The sequence below is a fragment of the Leptonychotes weddellii genome, chromosome 10, assembly GCF_054177405.1.
Source record: "Leptonychotes weddellii isolate Sample4059 chromosome 10, ASM5417740v2, whole genome shotgun sequence".
NCBI lineage: Eukaryota > Metazoa > Chordata > Mammalia > Carnivora > Phocidae > Leptonychotes > Leptonychotes weddellii.
Genome location: NC_138378.1, coordinates 94,476,214 through 94,500,532, shown reverse-complemented (window position 1 = coordinate 94,500,532; position 24,319 = coordinate 94,476,214). Strand labels below are relative to the sequence as shown.

The following is a 24,319-nucleotide window of genomic DNA, read 5'->3' as shown; positions in this document are numbered from 1 at the left end:
GTACAAAATTAAAAGATTTAATTGTGAATTTCACTTGTGCCTAGATTTCATTTTTGAGGAAAACATTAGAGAATGCTTACAAAGTCACCAATTGCTTCACTTAACAAATACTGAGTGCAAGGAGCTGTGCAAGATGTTCTTTATAATGAGCTCTTGGGGGAAGACGGTCAAATGTAGAAGAAAAACAAATACAGGGTTGGAAACTTAATACTGTGCTGTACGAAAAACTGTAAGATCTTTAGGCAAAAGGAAGTCAGGGAAGGATTCTCTGATGCCCAATTGTGATCTGATATTACACGTAGAATATATGCTTTTTGATCAAGATTTGTGCCTCTGAAGTACAAACACATACAAAAATACTAAAGATTTCTATTTCCTCTTAATAATCTGAAGCAAAAATAAAAGGAATGATTCCACTGTCATAGCAATTAGAATCTATCAGTTGAGTTAGCAGTAAGAGCAAATACTAGTAGTTCAGACACTCATGAAACTAAACAACTTTCTACCATTCTAATATCCAGTCAAAAAAAAAAAAAAAAAAGATCGATGCCATTGTTTCCATTCAAGAAATAACACCAACTCATAATGAAGCACTAATATCATAATGTGCAATTAACTCATCTCATCCGCAAGGGTCTCAACGTGTAAAAAATTCCACAGAGATTAAGAGTAGAAACTTGATAGCCTGCTGTTGACAAATCTAAAACAAGTATATAAAAGAGATTTAACCAAACAACACACACACACATTTTTAACTCACAGTGGCTTTAATAAGGCAAGTAGCTTTTTCCATATCTGACAATACTGGCTTTTGTTCACTTTGTCAATCAATACATACAGTCAGCCATCAGATTTTCATTAACTATGTTATATCTAAAAAAGGAAAATGCAATGCCCCTGAAACTATCCTCTTATACAAAAGAGAAATTATATAATTCAACTTGGCTAGACTACACAATCAGCTTCTTTTCTCACTATTAAGTGCCATCAGATTTTACTGTGAATTACGACTCTTTTTACTAAAATCTACTGTGGCAGGGCGCCTGGGTGGCTCTGTCGTTAAGCCTTCCGCTCAGGTCTTAATCCCAGGGTCCTGGGATTGGGCCCTGCATGGGTCTCCCTGCTCGGCGGGAAGCCTGCTTCTCCCTCTCCCACTCCCCCTTGCTTGTGTTCCTGCTCTCGCTGTCTCTCTCTCTGTCAAATAAATAAATAAAATCTTTAAAAAAAATAAGGGTGCCTGGGTAGCTCAGTTGGTTAAGCAACTGCCTTCAGCTCGGGTCATGATCCCGGAATCCTGGGATCGAGTCCCACATCGTGCTCCCAGCTCAGCGGGGAGCCTGCTTCTCCCTCTGGCCCTGTCCCCTCTCATGCTGTCTCTCTCTCTTTCAAATAAATAAATAAAATCTTTAAAAAAAAAAAAAATTAAAAAAAAATAAAATCTATGGTGGCATTCTATACTTACTCCAATTTTCAATTTTCTTACTTTTCTCACACCCATCAAAGAATCAGAAACCCAAGCACACTACTATAAAGTAAAACACTTGATCAAATAATTCCTTCCCCATTTATCTTAAAAAAGATAAGAAAAAAAAGGACTGAGATCTCAATTACTCTTCAAAATATTTCCTTATATGCTCTATGTAAAACCCGAAAAATTTAGTATCCATAAGACTAGAGCCTTCGGGGCGCCTGGGTGGCTCAGATGGTTAAACGTCTGCCTTCGGCTCAGGTCATGATCCCAGGGTCCTGGGATCGAGCCCCGCATCGGGCTCCCTGCTTGGCGGGGAGCCTGCTTCTCCCTCTCCCTCTACTGTTCCCCCTGCTTGTGCTCTCTCACTCTATCAAATAAATAAATAAAATCTTTAGGAAAAAAAAAAAAAGACTAGAGCCTTTTAAAAAGTTCAGAATGATGGATATTATGTTTACTGTGTAGAATATATGTATAGTTACTATTAAAATATCAGAAAAGCAAGGAAGGGAAATATAAATATTTTTATACTGACAGCCCCCCTGGGTAAAATAAAAGACAATTCAGTTTATGTTTCTGAACTCCGGGAATATTATTTCACTCAAGACAACATGCTTTAGCTTCAAGCCCCAAATTTTTAAAAGATCAGAATAAAGCACTTTTCATAAAACAATTTCAGCAAAAATACTATCCCCAAACAGTGCCCTCTCTTCACTTCTTAGAAGAAACCATTCCTACTTTTTGAGGGAAGTAGATCTTTATTTCTAAAATATGGAAAGACCAGAAAACTCTTCAAGTAGGGCCTACACTAATGCAAAGTCTTGGTCAGCCACAGTATAAACCTGCCAAGAAACAAACTAGTGAAGTCTTATAGATTCCTTATACTTAATATTTGTATAAAGAAAAAAAATAACAACTTGATTAATACCCAATGAAGCTTCTATGAGATATATTATAAAAATACTATTGTACTATAAAAAATATTACTAAATTATTCAAAAACACATGTACCAACTCAGTTATTTGACTTAACTAAATTACATCACATACCAGTAAATGTTTGGACTTTGTATCACCCTTAATACATTCACCAAATAAAAACCTTCAAATTTCAAATCAAACATATTATTCTTTTTCAACTTGCTAGGGTTCATCATACTACATATCTATACCAGGAAAAATGTACAGTGTAATAAATAAGGTCTCTCAACCAAGATTTTAGCATCCCCAACCCCCGCAAAAAAAGCAAGCTATTTAACACAGACCACCTCTTTCAAATGGGCTTTAAAACAATATTTAAAATTCTGAACACAAATCTAAGAGAAGTCAGTAAGATGGTAGGCTATAAAATGAACATACAGAAATCAATAGCCAATATGCATATATGTAAACAACAACAGAAGATTTAAAGGAAGAAAAGGCCTCATTTCCAATAGCACCAAAACAGTAAAGTATTTGTATACTTTCATTTGACCAGAAATGTGCAAGCTTATGAAGAAAACTTTAAAAACCTTTAAAAATGAAAGTAGAGGGGTGCCTGAATGGCTCAGTCAGTTAAGCGTGTGCCTTCAGCTCAGGTCAGGATCCCAGGGACTGAGCCCCACATCGGGCTCCCTGCTCAGCAGGGAGTCTGCTTCTCCCTCTCCCTTTGCCCCTCCCTCTGCTTGTGCTCTCTCATGCTCTCTCAAATAAAATCTTTAAAAAATAATAAAATAAAAAGAATCATTCTTTAAAAAATGAAAGTAGAATTGAATGAAGAAAAAGCTATAATCATATTCTTGGAGATGGAGTAAACATCACAAATGTGTCAACTCTTAAGGTAATTTATAATTTACATAAATCCAATAAAAATGCCAACTTGTTTTTCCTCCAGGAACTTATAAAGCCTCAAAAGGTAAAACAGAGTATAAGTGGCAAATAGAGAAACCAATGGGACAAAAGAGAAAGTACAGAAATAGACCCATATAAAGAATTTCTAAAAACAGAGAAGACAATCTGATAGAAAAGTGGACAAACTACATGAAAAAAGAAATACAAATGGTCCTTAAATATACAGATAAGATGCTTAACCAAACTCATGAAAACAGAAATGCAAACCAAAAAATACACCGAGATAGTATTTCTTAATCCGATGGGCAAAATCTGATGGAAATCCAACTACTCTCTAGTCAAGCTGTAGGGAAATGGATGCTCCAAGGACCTTTATACACTGCTGGTGGAAAAATGTACAACATTTATATGAAGGAAATATAAAAATACCTTTCAAAATTATAGATGCCTTTACTCTTTCACTTAGCCAACACATTTTCTAGGACCCTAATAAACAAGACACCACAAACATAAAAAATAACACATAAATAAGGTTATTGACTATGAAATTGTAATAGCCAAAAATTGAACACATTCAAGTAACTGGCAACAGAGAATGGGTTGAATAAACTATGGCATCTACACACAACTGAATACTACTTTCAGTTTTTTTTAAATTGAAAAAAAAAAAAAAGGAAAATCTTTATGTACAGATATGGAGAGAGAGCTCCAAGGTATAAACCTGAAAAAGAAAACAAGGTGAAGAACAGTAGTATGTTATCTTTTGACTAAAAGGAGGAGGAAATAAAAATAAGTATTTAAATTAGCTATTTGCAAAAAGTCTAGAAGAATAAACAGAAATTAGTAAAAATAAGGACATGTAATGGGCTAGAGAGGAGGAGTAGATGAGGATAGGCAGGACCAAGACTCCTCAGAGTACACTTTTTAAAAATAGCATTTTGTTTTTTGAACCATGTAAGTACATACATTTTCTATTCAAAAAAATAAGTTAAAAACAATTAAATTTGAAATAGAAAGATGAAAAGAAGATGACCTGGCTGATACTTGGTCAAAAAAATTTACTGGACCATGGTTTAAGTCTCCTGAGTGATATTTAAAAGAATAACTGTGGGGTGCCTGGGTGGCTCAGTCGTTAAGCATCTGCCTCTGGCTCAGGTCATGATCCCAGAATCCTGGGATCGAGCCCCGCATCAGGCTCCCTGCTCGGCGGGAAGCCTGCTTTTCCCTCTCCCCCTCCCCCTGCTTGGTTCCCTCTCTCCCTGTCTCTCTCTGTGTCAAAATAAATAAATAAAACTCTTAAAATAAATGAATAAATAAATAACTGAAATTACAACAATACTAATCACTGTGTGAAACATCAACATCACAAATATAATCATACTTGTATGTTCACACAAAATTTCAAACGAATCTATTAAAACTAGAGAACAGTCTTAACTTTGAAAACTCCTGTTGCATTGTGTAGCAAAAAAGCATACTGTTCACCTGTTCAAGTTTATAGTTGCACTCTACAGGTCAACAGAAGTCAGCAAGAGCAGTAAACACTTGTGACAGGCAGTAAATACTGACAACGTAAAGGTTTTAGTAACAGCCAGCTCCGTGCAGGTCAGGCTGGGATTATGCTAAAACAGCAGCTTTAGACCCAATCAAGGAATGAAAGCATAAAAGGAAAGGCCACTTTCAGTACCTGCCACATTCTCTTCTAATACAACAAAAAAGGACACAGGAATCATCTTGCTTCCATCTTTGGGTGGCTGAAAGTTTTGCTCAGGACCAGAAGTAGGAAATAAAAGTTTACATTCAGCACCTCACTGACAAGTGAAAGTGGATCATTTTAGAGGGGCACCTGGGTGGCTCAGTCATTAAGCGTCTGCCTTAGGCTCAGGTCATGGTCCCAGGGTCCTGGGATCGAGCCCTGCATTGGGCTCCCTGCTCGGCGGGAAGCCTGCTTCTCCCTCTCCCACTCCCCCTGCTTGTGTTCCCTCTCTCGCTGTCTCTCTGTCAAATAAATAAATAAATAAATAAATTCTTTAAAATAAATAAATAAATAAATAAATAAAAACTGTTTTAGGAACTTCATTAATTAAATGAAAGCTAAGACGAAAAGGCTATATTCTAGTAAAGGCTGCCCCAGCTCCCTAGGAGCGGGTCAGATAAGCCTGGCAGTGACTTCTGGAGAATCAGAATCTAAGTCGTAGCCACACCACTCAGAGAAATCTGAATACTTACACAGAAACTGTGCCAAGAAGTTAAGGGCTCCTGTTACAAGCATACGTTGTAGTGTTTATTACAAGAGACTGCTCTCTAAGGAGGCTCTTTGTTCTCATATCTAAGATCTAGCTGGGTAAATAATATTTATATGGGGAAGGGTTTAATCTGATTTTATATTTCTGGGAACACTTAAAGGCATGCTCATAAGAAGAAAAACAAGCAGGTGAATTTAAAAACAAGAACCCAATCCCAGGGGCACCTGGGTGGCTCAGTCATGTCTGCCTTCGGCTCAGGTCATGATCCCAGGGTCCTGGGATCGAGCCCCGCATCGGGCTCCCTGCTCCGCGGAGAGCCTGCTTCTAACCTCTCCCTCTGCCGCTCCTCCTGTTTGTGCTCTCTCTCAAATAAATAAAATCTTAAAAAAATAAAACAAAACAAAAAAACCAATCCTGTGGCAAAATAAGCAGATCCTTTACTCAGACTTCTCCTATAAGCTCAAGACCCACAACTAGACAATCCCATTTGCCCTGCAATATACCTCAACCTAACACTTTAACCCTTCCCTGCCATTCCCCACCTCTCCATTCACAGAATTATAAATGTCCTTTTATTTCTGTTTCCACTCCTCATGCCCTGGAGTTCTGGCCACCATCACCTCTTCTCTGCAACACTAACAACAGTCTCCAGCCTAAACCCTGACTTGACTTTACAATCCCTGCATCTAAGACTTCACTTTTATTAGCATAAATTGCTCATAACATTCCCTTATGAGTTTTTAAATATTTGCTATATTGGTAGGTATGCCCTCTCTTTGTTCCTAATAATAATTAATAAAAACTATTTACACCTTCTTTTTTTATGTCTTATGTGATCTTGTTAGAAACTTATCTTTCTCACATATCTTTTCAAATATAAAGCTTTAGGTTTTATTAATCAGATTTAAAAAATTTTTCCTTCCGGGGCACCTGGGTGGCTCAGTCGTTAAGCGTCTGTCTTCAGCTCAGGTCATGATCCCAGGGTCCTGGGATCGAGCCCCACATCGGGCTCCCTGCTCCACAGGAAGCCTGCTTCTCCCTCTCCCACTCCCCCTGCTTGTGTTCCCTCTCTGTCTCTGTCAAATAAATAAATAAAATAAAATCTTTAAAAATAAAGATTTTTTCTTCCTATTTAATTCCTGTCCCTCCTTTTTATGTACATTTCTTCCAGTGCCTATGAGTTTACTCTGCCCTTTTTCTGATTCTTTGGGGTGAATGCTTAATCTTTTTATTTTTTGTTCTTTCTTGTTTTCTGAGAAACACAACTATATAAATCAGACTGTATTAATACAGTCCTGGGTAATTTTCAGGGTTTGTAAACTATACATCAGCAAAGCTGGAAAAACTATTTAAAAGTATATTTTGGGAAGAAATCATAAGAGATAACCGTAGTGACCTTTAGTTTGGCAAATTATTTCTTAAACACAACAAAAATAGCATGAATAGGAGTCATGAGTGAATAAACAAACTGTGCTATACCCCTACAAAGGAACAATACTCAGCAATAAAAAGTAAAAAACTACTTACTGTATGTCAATTTTACCTCCATAAAGTATTTTTTAAAAAGAAAAAAGAAAACTTCAAGGTCACTTCCCCCCCCCACATTGCAACTTTTCTTGGCATTCTCAGGCAGAATCTGTATTCATACCACATCACAGAACTTAAAATATACTTCTAAAGTAAAATCACAGTTGTTATGCTTATTTGTATGTCTGTCTCCCTGTTAAGACTGTGAGTTCTCAGAATGTCTTATTCATATTTTTATACCCAAGACAAAGCAGACTAGTGCTTTTGCATATTAAGTGTTCCATACATGTACAATTAATTGAATGTATGTTTAATTTTTAAAAACCAAATGCAGAGTCTTGAGTAAATGAAATTTGGCTTGAAAATAGGTACTGGATGGAAATATGAAAGGGAATCAAAGATGAGCAATACTGCAAAGCCTCAATGAAGATTCACTTGAAACTGGATTCAATGCTTCAGTATAAACACTGAGCCAGTCTGTGGATTTATCCAGAAAAATTTAGTGTGAAGAGCAGAGATCAGAAGAAAAAGTAGATACTGCAATAAACTCAGAGGTAAAAACTAAAGAAGACAGAGCAATTTAACACTATGGACAGAGACAGACTAAGAATAATTATCCAGATTCCACCACGCAATTGGTGGTTATGTTAGAGTCTATATAAATGCCTGTTTACCAAGTACTATAATAAATGTAAAGACAAACCTCTAATTCACAGGCACTAAGGATAAAGACAGTGTGGTTAAGGGAAGGAATAGCTTTAAGAGGGTCGACAGTGCATAAGCAGATAGTTTCCAAGTGCTAGTTCCAACAATGCACTGAAAATAGCAGAGAGGCATTTCTACTGCTAACGGTACTTTGAAAACCTCCCCATGCACTGAAACACAAAAGCTGCATAGGTTTATGTCCAACATTCTTTAGGTTTTTCTGATTATATCAGAGAGATAACTTTGGCAAATCTCTTTGGTTTCACTTACACCTAGGTCTGGGTGGGAGGACAGTAATTTAGAAGAGTGGAAGAAGGCCTACTAATCTGTCTTTTAACAATAAGGCTGATTTCTAGTTCAGGAACAGGCCAATTGCATTATTTAAGTAAAAGAGTCAGAAGAATCCTAGATGGATGGGCATGATACACCACAAATAGCCAGAACCAAGAATTCTGAGTTCCCTCTATTCATGCAACAACCTGTGCCCAACTTTAATAATTTCGAGTAATATAATCAGAACAAAGCAACTGGTAATATTGAAAAATATCTTAGAATTTTTTTAAAGCTTTGTTATCTACATAAATTTTGGTTCTGTGCCCATACATTACAATAACAAATTCTAGTGAAACCATTATAGTCATTAAACTCTAACAGCCAAGAATCTTATTACATGATTTTAGAACAAACACACAAGTGTATGAAGAAAAACAGAATTTATCTTCAAGAGACAAACATTAATTTACTTATAATAAAAATGATATATATTTTTCTTTTTCTTAAGTAGGCTCCATGCCCAGCATGGAGCCCAGTGCAGGGCTTGAACTCACCACCCTGAGATCAAGACCTGAGCTGACGGGTGCCTGGGTGGCTCTGTCAGTTAAGCATCTGCCTTAGGCCCAGGTCATGACCACAGGGTTCCTGGATCAAGCCCTGCGTCAGGCTTCCAGCTTAGCAAGGAGTCTGCTTCTCCTTTTCCCTCTGCCTGTCCCCCAGCTATGTTCTTTTTCTTTTTCAAATAAAGTCTTTAAAAAAAAAGGACCTAAGCCAAGATCAAGAGTGAGACACATAACTGACTGAGCCACCCAGGCACCCCTAAAAATATGGTATTTAAAGGATTATCTTTTAAAAGGTCTTTGGTTGGGGAGTGCCTGGGTAGCTCAGTCAGTTAAGCATCTGCCTTCAGCTCAGGTCATGATCCCAGGGTCCTGGGATCCAGCCCTGCATTGCACAGCCTCGCGTTCCCTGCTCAGCGGGGAGTCTGTTTCTCCCTCTCCTCCTGCCCCTCCCCCTGCTCATGATCTCTCTCTCTCAAATGAATAAAGTCTTTAAAAAAAATAAAAAAAATAAAAGGTCTTTGGCTGAAGATCATAACTTAGTACTTTTAATAATATGAAATATAAAAACATTTTTCTAACTTTTGAAAATCTTTCTAACTTCTCAAAAGTGAAACTTTCTTACCTAGCAATTAAACCAAAATATAGGAAATAGCCATTTGAAATACATAAAGGCTAGAGTGCCTGGGTGACTCAGTCATTTGAGCATCCGACTCTTGATTTCCGCTCAGGTTGTAATTTCAGGGTCATGAGATTGAGCCCCTTGCCAGGCTCTGTGCTCAGTGGGGAATCTGCTTCTTTCCCTCTCTCTCCCTTTGTCTCCCTGCCTTGCGCAAGCAACACCCGCTCTCTCTCTAAATCTTAAAAATACATAAGGGCTGGGCGCCTGGGTGGCTCAGTTGGTTAAGCGACTGCCTTCAGCTCAGGTCATGATCCTGGAGTCCCAGGATCGAGTCCCGCATCGGGCTCCCTGCTCGGCAGGGAGTCTGCTTCTCCCTCTGACCCTCCCCCCTCTCGTGCTCTCTCTCTCTCATTCTCTCTCTCAAATAAATAAATAAAATCTTTAAAAAAAAAAAAAATACATAAGGGCTATGTGGTATAATGACATTAAAGGAACATATATATCATAGTTATTGTTACTAATGTTCTAGCATTGCTCTTTTATATTATTTTTTCATTCAAATGAAATATATCCAAACCATATAATGTACATAGGCATTAAGTAAACCTTTTAGAAATAATTAAATGTGTTTAAAAGAACCAAAAATTTTTATGTCATTATACCGTTTTACTTAAAGTTGTAGATAAATGGACACAACCCAATGTCATCTTAGATTTTTTTTTTTTTTTATTTGAGAGAGAGAATGAGATAGAGAGAGCATGAGAGGGGGGAGGGTCAGAGGGAGAAGCAGACTCCCCGCTGAGCAGGGAGCCCGACGCGGGACTCGATCCCGGGACTCCAGGACCATGACCCGAGCTGAAGGCAGTCGCTTAACCAACTGAGCCACCCAGGCGCCCCCAATGTCATCTTAAATACAGGACGATAATTAAACAGTAATTTTTAAAAGTAAGGTATACTCTATATAATTTCATGCCTTTGAGAGTGAATTTACTGAGTACTAGAAAATGGACATCCACATCCAAGAAGGAAGTCTTCACGACCTCTATTTTTAGTTAAAGCTGTTATCTGAGATCTAATTTAAAAGCCAAGTACAGACAGATAGCCAGCAAATCTGACTCCCTTACTGCTGGCATAACACAGATGTTTTGCCTGCATTTTTCCTATTTAAAAATGATACCACACAGTCACAGTGCACAATCCAGATTGAATATACCAAATTACATTCCCTCTCTTAACTCCATTTCACTATGTAAAAGAGAATGGTGCATGATTTCAGTGTCTTTTTTGGTTATTAAATACTTATTGGGAGCCAATTACATGCCAGGTGTGGTACTAGGTGCTGGAACACAAAGCTATTATTAGCTTACACTTCATGTCTTTGTTACATGGTAAAACTACAATATTAGAATTCTGAAAGTCCATTCTCCTGGAAGACCAGGTGAGACTGGTGAGACTGTGACAAAGTAGATAGAACTAGGGAACTTTGATCTAGCAAGGGCTTCATCATTCATCCAGTTTGATACAGATACTGTTCTACACATGAGCACAGAAGTCTTCCAGAGTTGAAAAAGTAATTCTATGGGTAAGAAGAAGTGGGATTATTAGCACTGAAAAAATGTGAAGTCTGCAGAAAGGTAAATGGAATGCCTTCAGATTCCAAGGATGTCTGCTACCACATTTACATGGTGGCTAAAAGGAGTAGGTTTAAATGACTGACAAGTAATCCCTTATGGCACTCTAGAGAGTTCTCAAAGTCCTTTCACACTATTTAATTTTAATTTTCCTGAAATTATAATTTTACATGGAAAGGAACTAGTAAGGGTAAACCAGGCTTTTAGCAGTAGGCTACCCCTGCATTTCCCAAACTGCATTCTGTGGAACTGGGATATTATAGTCATTAGGTAAAAGAATAAATAAATAAATTTGTTAAGTTCATGATCAACTAATTTAGGAAAATAAATCAAAGTTAAAAAGTACATCTACTACGAACCATGAGACGATGGACTCTGAAAAACAAACAGGGTTCTAGAGGGGAGGGGGGTGGGGGGATGGGTTAGCCTGGTGGTGGGTAATGAGGAGGGCACGTTCTGCATGGAGCACTGGGTGTTATGCACAAACAATGAACCATGGAACACTTCATCTAAAACTAATGATGTAATGTATGGGGATTAACATAAGAATAAAAAAAAAAAAAGTACATCTACTACAGGACTTCTCAGAGTCTTCACTATGCTATTATATAATGCAAATCTCCAAATGGAGGAAGGGAATAGTATCAGTTCCCAAACTCATTTGATCACAGAATCCTTTAATCTTTTAATTAAGTATCATTTTAAGCATCTAATGTTCCAGAAAACAAACTCTGCACTAATGTACCAAACAAAAGAAGAAGAATCAAGTCAGAGGAGAACATACTTCCAGAGGCAAAATCTACTAATAGCCAGCAGGTCAGAGACCTCGAAAAAAGACCACAAAATAGCTCCTGAGAAGGCCAAAATGTCCACCATACCTGGCTGCAAAGTCAATGCCATCTTCCCTTGGATACAGACACTGAACAACTAAATGTAGCAATTAATGGCTTCCTCCAAAATATTTACTGAGCGACTACATTGTTCCAGGCACTATGCTAGAAGCTAGAGATATAACAATGAATAGTATGGAAAAGGTCCGTGATCCTATAAAGCTTAGATTCCAGGGGCGCCTAGGTGGCTCAGTTGTTAAGCGTCTGCCTTCGGCTCAGGTCATGATCCCAGGGTCCTGGATTCGAGCACCGCGTGGGGCTCCCTACTCAGCAGGAAGCCTGCTTCTTCCTCTCCCACTCCCCCTGCTTGAGTTCCCTCTCTTGCTGTGTCTGTCAGATAAATAAATAAAATTAAAAAAAAAAAAAAAGCTTACATTCCAGTTGGAGGACACAAAAACAAGAAAATACCAGATTGCCTGGTGCTATGCAGGAGGGAAAACAAAAATGTGGATGATGTGGTAGAGGAAATATGATTGAGTTGGGCTGGTATTACAAAAAAAGCATAAAATAAATGAATGAATACAGGCTCAAACTTAGGTAACAATAAAGAACAGGAACAAACTGGGGCACCTGGCTGGCTCAGTCGGTAGAGCATGCAACTCTTGATCTCGGGGTTGTGAGTTCAAGCCCCATGTTGGGTGCAGAGCTTATGTAAAGAAAAAAAAAACAGGAACAAATATTGTCGCAGTTACAGTAAACACAAAGTACTTAGTAGGTGCAGGGTACTATACTAAGATTTAAATGCTTTATTATTTAAACCTCACAACAACCTTTTGAGATAAGTAGTATTAATCATTCCCCCATTAAAAATGAAACTGAGGTATAAGAGAAGTTAAATTAGGTGCTCAAGGTCACAAAGCTAAAAACCAGGAGAGCTTAAATTCAAATGCAGCAATCTAGGTCAAGATGATAAATTCCTATTTGGCCATCAGACTGAGCAGTATCTACTTGGCAGATACCAAACTGCCACTGCAACAATTTTAAAGATTTTTTCCACCTTCTCAATGTCTATTACATATAACTAATTTGTCTACCTGCCTGAAGTCACCAGCAGAGAGACCCAACAAATGATTGTATGTGTTTTCTTCCCCTTAGGAAAAGCAGAAACTGAATCCTGACATACAGATTTACCCAGGTTATAAAGAAATTCATCAAAGAGCACACTGTGGGAGTAAAAGACCCAGGCTAAATTCCTTGGATGAGAAGAAGAAAACTATAGCCCTGAGTGGTTAAGTAACCAAACCACAGTCACTTAACCAAGTAACAAGGGAGCCGGGAGCAGAACCAACCTTAATGTGGCTCCATCATTATCCTCATGCCTTGACGATGGGGACCAGATCAGCACAGAGGATGGACTGAACTGGGTACAGAATCAGTGGGGAGACTATATTATTGGTAAGAATACCAACACCAAAACAACGTATCTGATACCAAATATTATGTAAGTGGTGATTCATTAAATAATGGTAATTTATTTATCCAAAATTAAGACCTAAATTCATAAAGAATCATGACTACTGTCGCCAACAGATTTTGGAAGAACTAAGAAGTTCAAGAGGCTATGTGCAATCCCATAAGCCAAGTGCAATGGCCTCTAACTTGGGTATGGTTCACAATCAGATTTTCTTTTCTGTCAAATGACAGCCTGTACTTGGTAAAGTCCCAAGTCCTCCAGGATGTGAGGTGCTTTTTTAGAGTTATGGTTCTCAAACAGTTCCAAATGTATGGCCATCATTTAAGAATCATGTGGCCCAACTGAAGATGCATCAAAATTAATGATTAAAGTTACATTTTCTACACTAACTGATCTGACTTTGCTTAGGCAACAGGAGAAATTTAACATGCTCCACACTAAAGAAATGGGACTTATTGACACACACAAAAAAGAGCTTTTTCTTTTGCACTTATTGGTAGACAAGCAATAAATACAACCTAGTTTCAACTCAATTATGACTTAGTTGAAACAGGTTTATGAGACTAAATGCCCTTAAAACCAAGCGGGAGAAAAAGAGACAGTAAAGAAGAGAAGGGAAAACGGAATTATAGTGAAAACAAGGCAATTGTGTGCATTATTTCAATGAGAATTAAACCACATTCTGATAGTTTCTAATGGTTTTAATGTCTCTCCAATCTTTACAAGTTAATAATGTTAGGCAGAAACAGTCACCTATGGTTTCCAGTAATAGCAGTTAACAGAAAAACAGAATTATACAGAGATGATGAACTCACTGACGGGGGGACAGAGACTCTGTGCTGATTGTAAAAAAAGAAAAAATATATATAAATAAATTATAAATCAACATTTGGAAGAGTAAATTCCATCTATCACTATCTTGTCTCTGATTTTAAGACTCACATTTAAATCAGACTGGTTGTATAACTTATTGAATTGTATACTTTAAATGGGTGAATTGTATGGTATGTGAATTATCTCTCAATAAAGCTGTTAAAATTTAAGTCAGATGCTGGGGAGAAGGGGACAGCAGTGTTTGAAAACAATGCTCCAGAATAACTAAGCTTTTCTATATAAGCTGACCAATGAAACCAAGTGCTAAACAGGCGCTGGTGAAACAGAATAGATGAGATGTTTCTGGCATGTTAATAAAGAAATCCCTTCAACTGATTTGGTTCTTGATCAGCAGCCAGCTAAACGCCTTTGCTAACTGCAATCCTGACCCACTCCTCTCCCCTCTGTGCAAGAGACATATGTGAAGAGGGTGAGAACCACATGCTTCTACTAGAAGGAAAAAATAATCTTCTGGCAATTGTGGTGGGGTGGTTTGGGGGGGAAAGGCTGTTAATTCCAGAACATTTTCAAAAGCATCAACTACTTTCCTCACAAGCACAATCTCCTCAAAAACCAGAAGAAAACAAACTACCTTATCTCTTAAGTATAAGATCCATTTCTCCACAGGGGCCTTTTCAAGGAAATGTACTCTTTTCTAACCACTGTCCCTTCTCTTGTTCAGGGGGAGACTTGGGATTTTTCTGATTATCACTGAGTCACTTCTGCCCCTCCTTGGCAAAAAATAATACTTTTTTAAAAATTAGAAACAAACATGACAGATGCATAGCTCCATGTTCACACACCTACTTTTGGCAGTGTAGCCAAATGCATGGACCCCACAGGCAGACTGCTGCTCTGCCATTTACAAGCTGGGGACTCTTGGACTACAGAGCTCTTCGTGCCCCTCTCTTCTCATCTGTAAAAAAGGGACAATTACAGTTCCTACATTACACCACGGATTAATTTACTACCAATTTTGGTCTTACCAACATTTTGCACATGGTATATAGTAATAATAATTATCATTATTATTATTATTATTTCAAAGAGTGAACTGGCAACTTAAAAAGTATGAGAACAGTTTGGTTTGAAAACTTAGAGTTATGACAATTCTTTAAAAGCTATACAGATATACTGAGAATGAACAAATATGTAAATGGATGGCGAATGGCAGGAGCCAGGTTTCTCACTAATGGAGAAGGAGGCTACAGATAAGCAGTGGGGGAAGGCTAGAATGAACCATGTGGCAGTAGATTAGATTTGGAGACAGCAGTATGAACTCATGTTCAGCTTAAAATAGATACTGTTAGATACAGAAATAATTATATGTATGTATGTATGTATACATGGGTTAGTTACATATATATTTATATTTAGCTAGGTTAGTGATACAGTAATTTAGTAATAATTTCCTGGCTCTATCCACTGAGAGGGCCTAGAAGTAATAACACACCAGTAACAATAAATACACCCAGAGCCTATATCATGTTCTTATTCTACTTCCACTAAAAGGAACCAGGAATCCTTAGAGAAATGGCTGGTTATAAGGCTTGGGCAGGGAATATACATGATGAGCCTGGAACACCTATACTGCCAGAAAGTCAGGAAGTGTTAAAAACAAAACGATGGACATCATCAAAGGGAAACAAGAGACAACCTGAAAGAGCTCCCAATGGCTAAGTTGAAACAATGTGAACAACCTGACTACTGGATTATAACCCAAAGTATAAAATAAATATCCATAAATCTATTGGATATAAAATAACTAAAGGGCAAAAATACAAATCTCCATACAGAGGAATTCCAAGTGATTTATGTAGTTACTTCCTCCCTCAAAAAGATGAAGCTTAACCCCCTAAGTGTGGGGCTGAGTTTGGTGATTTGCTTTCAGAGAGCACAACATGGAAAGGTGGGAAAAAATAACTTTACATAAAGTGTAGAAACCTAGAAAATATTACCACCGTCAGGTTACCATCACTAGCGATAAGCCATGTTAGTTAGCATGGATACTTTATCCTCCCCAAAATTCATAACCCAGTCTAACCACGAGAAAAACACCAGACAAATCTAAATTGAGAAACACACTACAAAATACCTGATCAGCTCTCCTCAAAACTGCTAAGGTCGGGGCGCCTGGGTGGCTCAGATGGTTAGGCGTCTGCCTTCGGCTCAGGTCATGATCCCAGGATCCTGGGATCAAGCCCCGCATCGGGCTCCCTGCTCAGCGGGAAGCCAGCTTCTCCCTCTGCCTCTGCCCCTCTCTCTCTCTGACTCTCATGAATAAATAAATGAAACATTTAAAAAAAAAAACCAAAAAACTGCTAAGGTCATCAAAAACAGAAAAAGTCTGTGAAACTCAGAGACCAGAAAATTCTGCTTAAAAAGATGATGACTAAATGTAATATGCTATCCTGCAGGGATCCTGGGACAGAAAAGGGACATTAGGGAAAAACTAATGAAATCCAAATAAGCTGTGGAGTTTGGCTAATAAGGACATGCTAACTGGTTCATTAGTTGTTACACATGTACCACGGTCGGTAAGAGGTTAACAAAAGGGGGAAAACCGGGTGAGGAGTACATAGAAACTCTCTAGTATCTTTGTGTTTTTTTTATAAATCTAAAATTACTCTAAAATAAAGTTTATCTTCAAAAAATCTTAACTAAAGAGGGGCATGTGGGTAGTTCAGTCGGTTAAGCGTCTGCCTTCAGCTCAGGTCATGAACTCAGGGGCCTGCTCAGTGGGGAGTCTGCTTCTCCCTCTCCCTCTGCCCCTCCCTGCCTGTGCACATGCGTGCGTGCTTGCTTTCTCTCTCTCTCTCTCTCTCTCTCAGGTAAATAAATAAAATCTTTTAAAAAAAATAAACAAATGATGATCTTAACTAAAGAATTAAACAATTTAAATATTTTTTTAATGTTATGAGTTTAAAAAGGTGACTTTAAATCTTGGCTGATAAAGAAAAAGGTATTTGTCTCCCAAAACAGCTGATCATATCTGGTAAAGAAATAATTTCTGCAAACAATGTTGCTAAAAAAAAAAATTATATCCCATAAGCTTAGTTTCCAGACTTTTCTAAGAACCACTGAAATAAGTTAAATTATATTTTTAAAATACTGTCTAAACTCTTGTAAAACAGTCTAATTAAATTGCACACGTTTTATATGATCACTTCTTATAAAAGTTGTTACAGAAATATTCTTTAAATTTTAATTCAAATATTGCACGATAACATGATAGAAACAGCTGAAGAAATCTCAACACAAACAATTTAAACCTAATGTAAAAATAGCAACTCTGCCCAGTAATTAACAGAAACCTTCAATTTTGGTTTTTGAAGAAAAAAAAATTTGTAGAACCTCATGTAACCACAGTTTACTGAAGGACAAAAAAAAAAACCTCAACATTCCAAATCAAAACCTCTTCCTCCAGTAGTGTTAGAGAATCAACATCACAGCACTAACCAGAAACAGGAGATCCCAAAAGAAAAATGTCAACACAATGACTGAAATAAAAATGACAATAACTGATATTACTGTTCAAGCTGAATGACATTCAAAAAACTTAACATAACTGTGTGTGGCAGGTTTCTACAAAAGGCTTTATAGTCTCTACTTGATGCTCTTCGAAGGTTTGGGGTTTAAGTTTTTATTGAAGGAAGGAAGGGTGGTGGAGCATGTCGTGAGCAAGGAATAGAGAAGGGAAAGATGAACAGGTTTTAATAATGACACTGTCCATCCGGTTTATCACTCAGCACCTTCAATGCTTTCTTATTTTCGTCAACTTCGTCACTTCCTAAAAATGACATAGAGGGAGAGGAGTACATAGGGACAGTGAGAGATCGTAAGTCATCTATTCCTGAGGTACTATAAGGATAACAGGAATCTAAAAATGGATTTTAGGGATGTACAGATGTTGAAAGACAACTCATAACAACAACAGTGGGTAATCTTTACCTGTATTTACTCCACTATTTTTACCTGTTTCAACTAAAAAATATTCAGTAACTTGTAATACCAAACCTTTTCCTGAAGACTGTAACTTCCACAAACATGTATACTTACATCACAGGTCTTTTGTATCATATTTCATTCATTCATTTAATATGCCTCAAAAGAAAGCTTGAAACCATGAATCTTGAATTCCTTGGATATTAAAAGTGAAAAGAAAGTTAGATAAGAGCTTTTCTTCCTCTGAAAACTAAGGACAAAAGATGTCCCTTACCTATGCTCCCATCACTGAATAATTCCTGTTTTCAAGTGTGCTCTTTAACTATAACTCCCTATCAGTCTCTTCAAATTTACTAGTTACCACTTCAGGAGTAGAGAGGTGAGGGGGATGGGACACCTTTCTACTTAAATATATTATATCTCAATCAACTCGTCCAAAATCTAACTCCACATCTCTCTTCACGCAACTTCTTCTAGGGCATCTATGTCCAAAACTTACCCAGTTGTTAATTGAAGTCACATCATTACCATTCACTCTTGGATGGGGACAAGACATTCCAGGTAATATGAAATATCAGGCTGAAGATTAATTGTCCACCCTACATCACACCTGCCTATCCACCATGGGACTAAGTGGTCCCTGCCATGAAGTAGCTCCTTATCCACACTTCAGTTCAATCATCTTCAGTGGTTCCTTTATTTCTATCATATTTAATTTGTACCCTGGAGACAGTTTCTCAAGGCATATTTTGGTCTCAACTACCTCTCTGTAGCAAACAGTGACTACAAAGCATAGGTTCTGGAGTTAAGGTTCTGAATTCAAATCCCAGTTTTACCACTTACTAGATGTATGACTTTGGGCCTACTCTTGACCTTTCTTTTTGTGCCTCAGTATCCACATCTATAAAATGGAAATAACAACAATGTCTACCTCATGCTTCTGAATCACCTGCAATCAGATTCTTTGCCAACCATTCCAACCTCTCAAGAAAATGACTCTACAGACAGCACGTATATCCTAACTAGACTCACTGGTCTCCCAGTACTTACCTCCCCTAGTTCTCTGCTGTATTTGACTCCAAATTACCACTTTCTATTAATCTCAAACTACCTGTGTTTGAATATGAACAGTTAGAGGGAAGAGCATGTAAAGACACCAAGAAAAAAACAGTCATTTATAAGCCAAGGAGAGAATCCTCATAAGAAACTAACTCTGCCGACACCTTGATAGCAGACTGCTAGCCTCCAAGAACTTTGAGAAAATAAATTTCCATTGGCTAGGCCACCCAGTCAGTGATTCTTTGTTAGAAAGCTCTAACAAACTAATACAAGAACCCAGAAACCGATTTATACAAATACAGTCATCAAGTGACCTCTGACAAAGGAGCAAGGACAATAATGGAAAAAGGATGGTTTTTTCAACAAACCTTAATGCTAGCCAGGATGTGGAGCAGCAGGAACAGGATTTGCTGCTGCCGGTAATGCAAAAATGGTGCAGGCACTCTGGAAGACAGTTGGGCAGTTTCTTACAAAGCTAAGCAGTCTTACCACACGATCCAGCAATTGCACTGAATCAACTGGACAACCATATGTGGAAGGAAGGAAGGAAGGATCGACCTAGAGAAAGAAAGAATCTAGACATAGACCTTATACTTCTCCCAAAATTAACTCAAATGGATCAAGACCTACATGTAAAATGCAAAACTATAAAAGTTCTAGAAGATAACTGAAAATCTAGGTGACTTTGGTTTGGATTTGGAAGTGAGTTTTTAGATGTAACACCAAAGGCATGATCACCAACAACAAAAAACCTGATAAGCTGGACTTTGCTAAATTAAAAAACTTCTGTTCTGCTAAAGACACTATAAAGAGAATGAAAAGACAAGCCATAGATTGGGAGAAAATATTTGCAAAACACATAGCTAATAAAGGACCTATATCCAAAATATACAAAGAACTTTTTTTTTTTTTAAGATTTTATTTATGTATTTGTCAGAGACAGAGTGAGAGGGCACACACAAGCAGGGGGAGCGGCAGACAGAAGGAGAAGCAGGCTCCCCACTGAGCAAGGAGACCAATGCAGGACTCGATCCCAGGACCCTGGGATCATGACCTGAGCCGAAGGCAGATGCTTAACTGACTGAGCCACCCAGGCATCCCTAAAATATACAAAGAACTCTTAAAACTCAACAATAAGACAACCAATCCAATTTTGAAAGGACAAAAGATCTGAACGGACGCCTCATTAAAAAAGATATACAGATGGAAAATAAGCCTATGACAAGATGCTCAACATCAGAGGTCACTAGGGAATTGTAAATTAAAACAACAATGATACAACACACCCATCAGAATGGCCAAAATCCAAAACACTGACAACATCAAATGCTAGCCAGTATGTGGAGCAGCAGGAACAGGATTTGCTGCTGCCGGGAATGCAAAAATGGTGCAGGCACTCTGGAAGACAGTTGGGCAGTTTCTTACAAAGCTAAGCAGTCTTACCACACGATCCAGCAATTGCATTCCTTGATATTTACCCAAAGGAGTTGAAAACTTATGTCCACACAAAACCCTGCACAAAGATGTTTATAGCAGCTTTATTCATAGCTGCTAAAACCTGGAAGCAACCAAGATGTCAATCAATAGGTGAATGGATATGTAAACTATGGTACAATCATACACAGGGATATTATTCAGTGATAAAAAAACAAACGAGCTATATCAAGCCACAAAAAGACTTGAAGGAACCTTAAATGCATATTGCTAAGTGAAAGAAGGCAGTGTGAAAAGTCTACATAGTGGGGCATCTGGGTGACTCTGTCGGTTAAGCATCTGCCTTCGGATCAGGTCACATGGTCTTGGGACCCTGGGAGGGAGCCCAGTGTCAGGCTCCTTGCTCAGCAGGGAGCCTGCTTTTCCTTCTCCCTCTGCTCTTCACTCGTGCTCTCTTTCACTCTATCTCTGTCTCTCAAATAAATGAATAAAATCTTAAAAAAAAAAAAAGTCTACATACCTATGACCTAATTATATGGCATTCTGGAAAAGGTAAAACTATAGAGACAGTTAAAAGATCAGTGGTTGCCAGGGGTGGGCTGGAGGGGTAGAGGCAGAGGTAGACTCAGGTAATTTTCAAAGCAGTGAAAATACTCTATAAAATACCATGATGGATATATGTCTAATACATTTGTCCAAGCCCATAGCATATACAATACCAAGAGTGAGCCCTAGTGTGAACTTAAGGCCATAAATGTAATAGACTTTAGTTAATAATAATGGATCAATACTATTTTGTTAATTTTAACAAATGTATTGCACTAATGCAAGGTATTAATAGCGGTATACAGAGGGAGGGAGAGAATACCAAGCAGGCTCCACACCCAGCGTGGAGCCCAATGCAGGGCCCGATCTCACAGCCCTGAGATCATGACCTGAGCTGAAACCAACAGTGGGATGCTTAAGTGACTGAGCCACTCAGGCACCCCAGGAACTCTGTACTTTTTGCTCAATTTTTCTGTAAACCTGGAAACAGCTGAGTCCACAAAAAATAGAAGTAAAACCCTGGGTACTGTAAGTGAAGGGAAATGGAAAAGCAGGGTTGAGGCTTCCACCAACAGGGGCACAAAGATAAAAATAGAAGGGATGGGGAAGGGGAGAAATTGGCCTCTGCAAACTAAATGTTAGAGATTTTAAAATTATTTGAGGATAGGTGAACAGATCTTGGTACAACTCAAAACAATATACTGGAACAGAGACCCCTGGATAAAACTAGGGCCCTGGAAAGGACTGTGCCCTCAGTAAAGTAAAAATAAAAACAAACAAAAAAAGTGACCCACAAGCACAGGAAGAGGATAACAACAAAGTCTGTCTCTGCTTGGGCTCTGAATAGGAAGAAAGAAAAAAGTCCCTTAAGAATTAAAAACCAAGAGCCCAGCTGCTCATTTGGGTTTGGGGTTCAAATGTGCATTATCCATAAGGTGTGGGGAATTCCAAACAGAGAAATTAACATGAAGATCAGTCTCAGACCAAAGAGACTCATGAGGTTCCTGGAAGAAGCAAACTCAAAACTGTTTTGGAAAGACACCCTCACAATTTGAGCCACAAAAAATTCTTACAGAAAAAACTTGATGAATTCAGAATTAAAATAAAAATCTACCATGAGTCAGCAAACACAACAACAAACAGCAAGATTAAAAATCCTCAAAATCTGAGAAGAGAGAATGGTAATTTGAAAGAGTATGTTAAGTATGTTAAAATAATCAAAGGCAGAAAAAGGAATCAAAACTCTAAGAACAAGAAACCATGTAAAATAAATACACAGACTTGAAAAATAATAAAAGAGCTTCTAAAAATAGAACTATTAAAATTTAAAAAACAAAAGGGGTGCAGGGGTGACTCAGTTGGTTAAGCATCCAACTCCTGATCTCAACTCAGGTTTTGATCTTAAGCTCTTGAGTTCAGGCCCCACGCTGGGCTCCAAAACAAAACAAAAAACTGAAGTGTGCTCCACCCCACACACCAAATTGTACGTTGAAGTCCTAACCTCCAAAGTGATGGTTTTTGGACATGGGGCTTTGGCATATAGTTAGGTTTAGATGAGGCCATGAGGGTGGGGACCCTCATGCTGAGATTAGTGCCCAGAGAGCTTCTGTCATTCTCTGCCTTGTCAGCATAGTGAGAAGGTGGCCATCTGTAAATTAGGAATTTCTCACCAGAAACCAACTGTGCTGGCACATCCTGGTCTTAAGACTTCCAGTCTCCAGAACTATAAGAAAATAAATTTTGTTGCTTAAGCCACCCAGTCTATGATATTTTGTTTTGACAGCCTGAACTAAGACAGAATCCAAATGACCAAATCTGAAATAGTTCGAACATCAAAATAAATTACAGTGATGAATTAGAACCCAATGAAAAAAATAAAAATCCATAAGTCCAAAAATAAAGTAAAAGCTCTTCATCACAATAGAATGTCAACTAATAAATGCAGAAGAAATTAATGGAATTAGAAAAGCACTATTTCACACCATAACAGTATTAACTCAAGTATGACTCATCAATGGACATTAAAATTAATGGTGCAAGTTAGATGAGGAAGGAGATACTATACAGTCTTAAAATCTCCCCACAAATTATTTATTAACTACAAAAGGAAAAAATAACTTTATACTGAAGAAACCTGGCAGATCCATGTAACCAAGTGATCAAAACTAATATTAATAATGGAACAAGTGAGCATCACATGCCTCCTGATATTGAGAGGACATATCACTTACATACATTTCTGCCAAAAATGCATAACCTGAATTTGAACAAAAGAAACACCAGATATACCAAAAATGAAGGACAGTCAACAAAATAAATGATGTGTACTCCTAAAAAGTGCCAGTGTCTAGAAAGACAAAAAAAGTCTGAAAAACTATTCCAGATTAAAAGGAGACTGAAAAGTCTTGGAAACTAAAAGTGATGTATGATCTTGGATTGGCTTCTGGACTAGGAGGAAAATGCTATTGTGGATATCATTAGGACCATTGGTAGAAATCTGAATAAGACCTATAAATCAGATTAACAGTATTGTATTAATATTAAAATTTTCTGATTTTGATAACTGTACTGTGGTTTTATTTAAGTGAATATATTTATTTTGAGAAATATACATTGAATGTTTATGGGTAAAGGAGCATAATGTCTGCAACCTACTCCCAAATGGTTCAGATTAAAAAAAATAGTATGTACAGAGAGAGAGAGAAAATGTGATAAAGCATATGTGGCAAAGTGTTAACCACTGGTGAATGTGGGTAAGGGTGTAAAAGAGTTCTTCATATTATTCTTACAATTTTCCTATGAGTTCAAATTATTTCCCCCCCAAAAAAGGATTTTTTAAAAGCAACAAGAGATTATACACAGACACAAATTAAGATACTAAATATATGAACCATAATACAAGACACAGAATAAAGAGTTGGAAAAATCATGACATTATGGGACATGGTGAAATAAAGAAATATCCTATCTCTCTCCTATTGTATGCTTTTTTAAAAAGTCAATCAGAGAGGAAAAAATAGATGAGCTACAAGAAACAATTGATAACAGACTTCTTTTTTTTTTATCATTTTATTTTATGACAACAGACCTCTTAGCAACAGATAACCAGAAGACAACAGAGTATCTTCAAAGTTCTGAGAGAGGGGTGCCTGGGTAGCTCAGTCATTAAGTGTCTGCCTTCAGCTCAGGTCATGATCTGAGGGTCCTGGAATGGAGCCCCGCATTGGGCTCCCTGCTCCACGGGAAGCCTGCTTCTCCCTCTCCCACTCCCCCATGCTTGTTTTCCCTCTCTCACT

General features: G+C 37.8%; 1 protein-coding gene and 1 non-coding gene across 4 annotated transcripts in view; one reads left to right on the top strand and one right to left on the bottom strand.

Moving 5' to 3' along the window:
* The window catches only part of MAP4K3 (mitogen-activated protein kinase kinase kinase kinase 3), a 182,621-nt gene that overhangs the window by 145,178 nt on the left and 13,124 nt on the right, over window positions 1-24,319 (bottom strand). The gene's annotated exons all lie outside the window — the stretch shown is intronic.
* On the top strand, window positions 13,964-14,031 carry LOC115943664 (small nucleolar RNA SNORD43). The gene has a single exon (XR_004078247.1). It is a non-coding gene; the product is annotated as a small nucleolar RNA SNORD43 (small nucleolar RNA).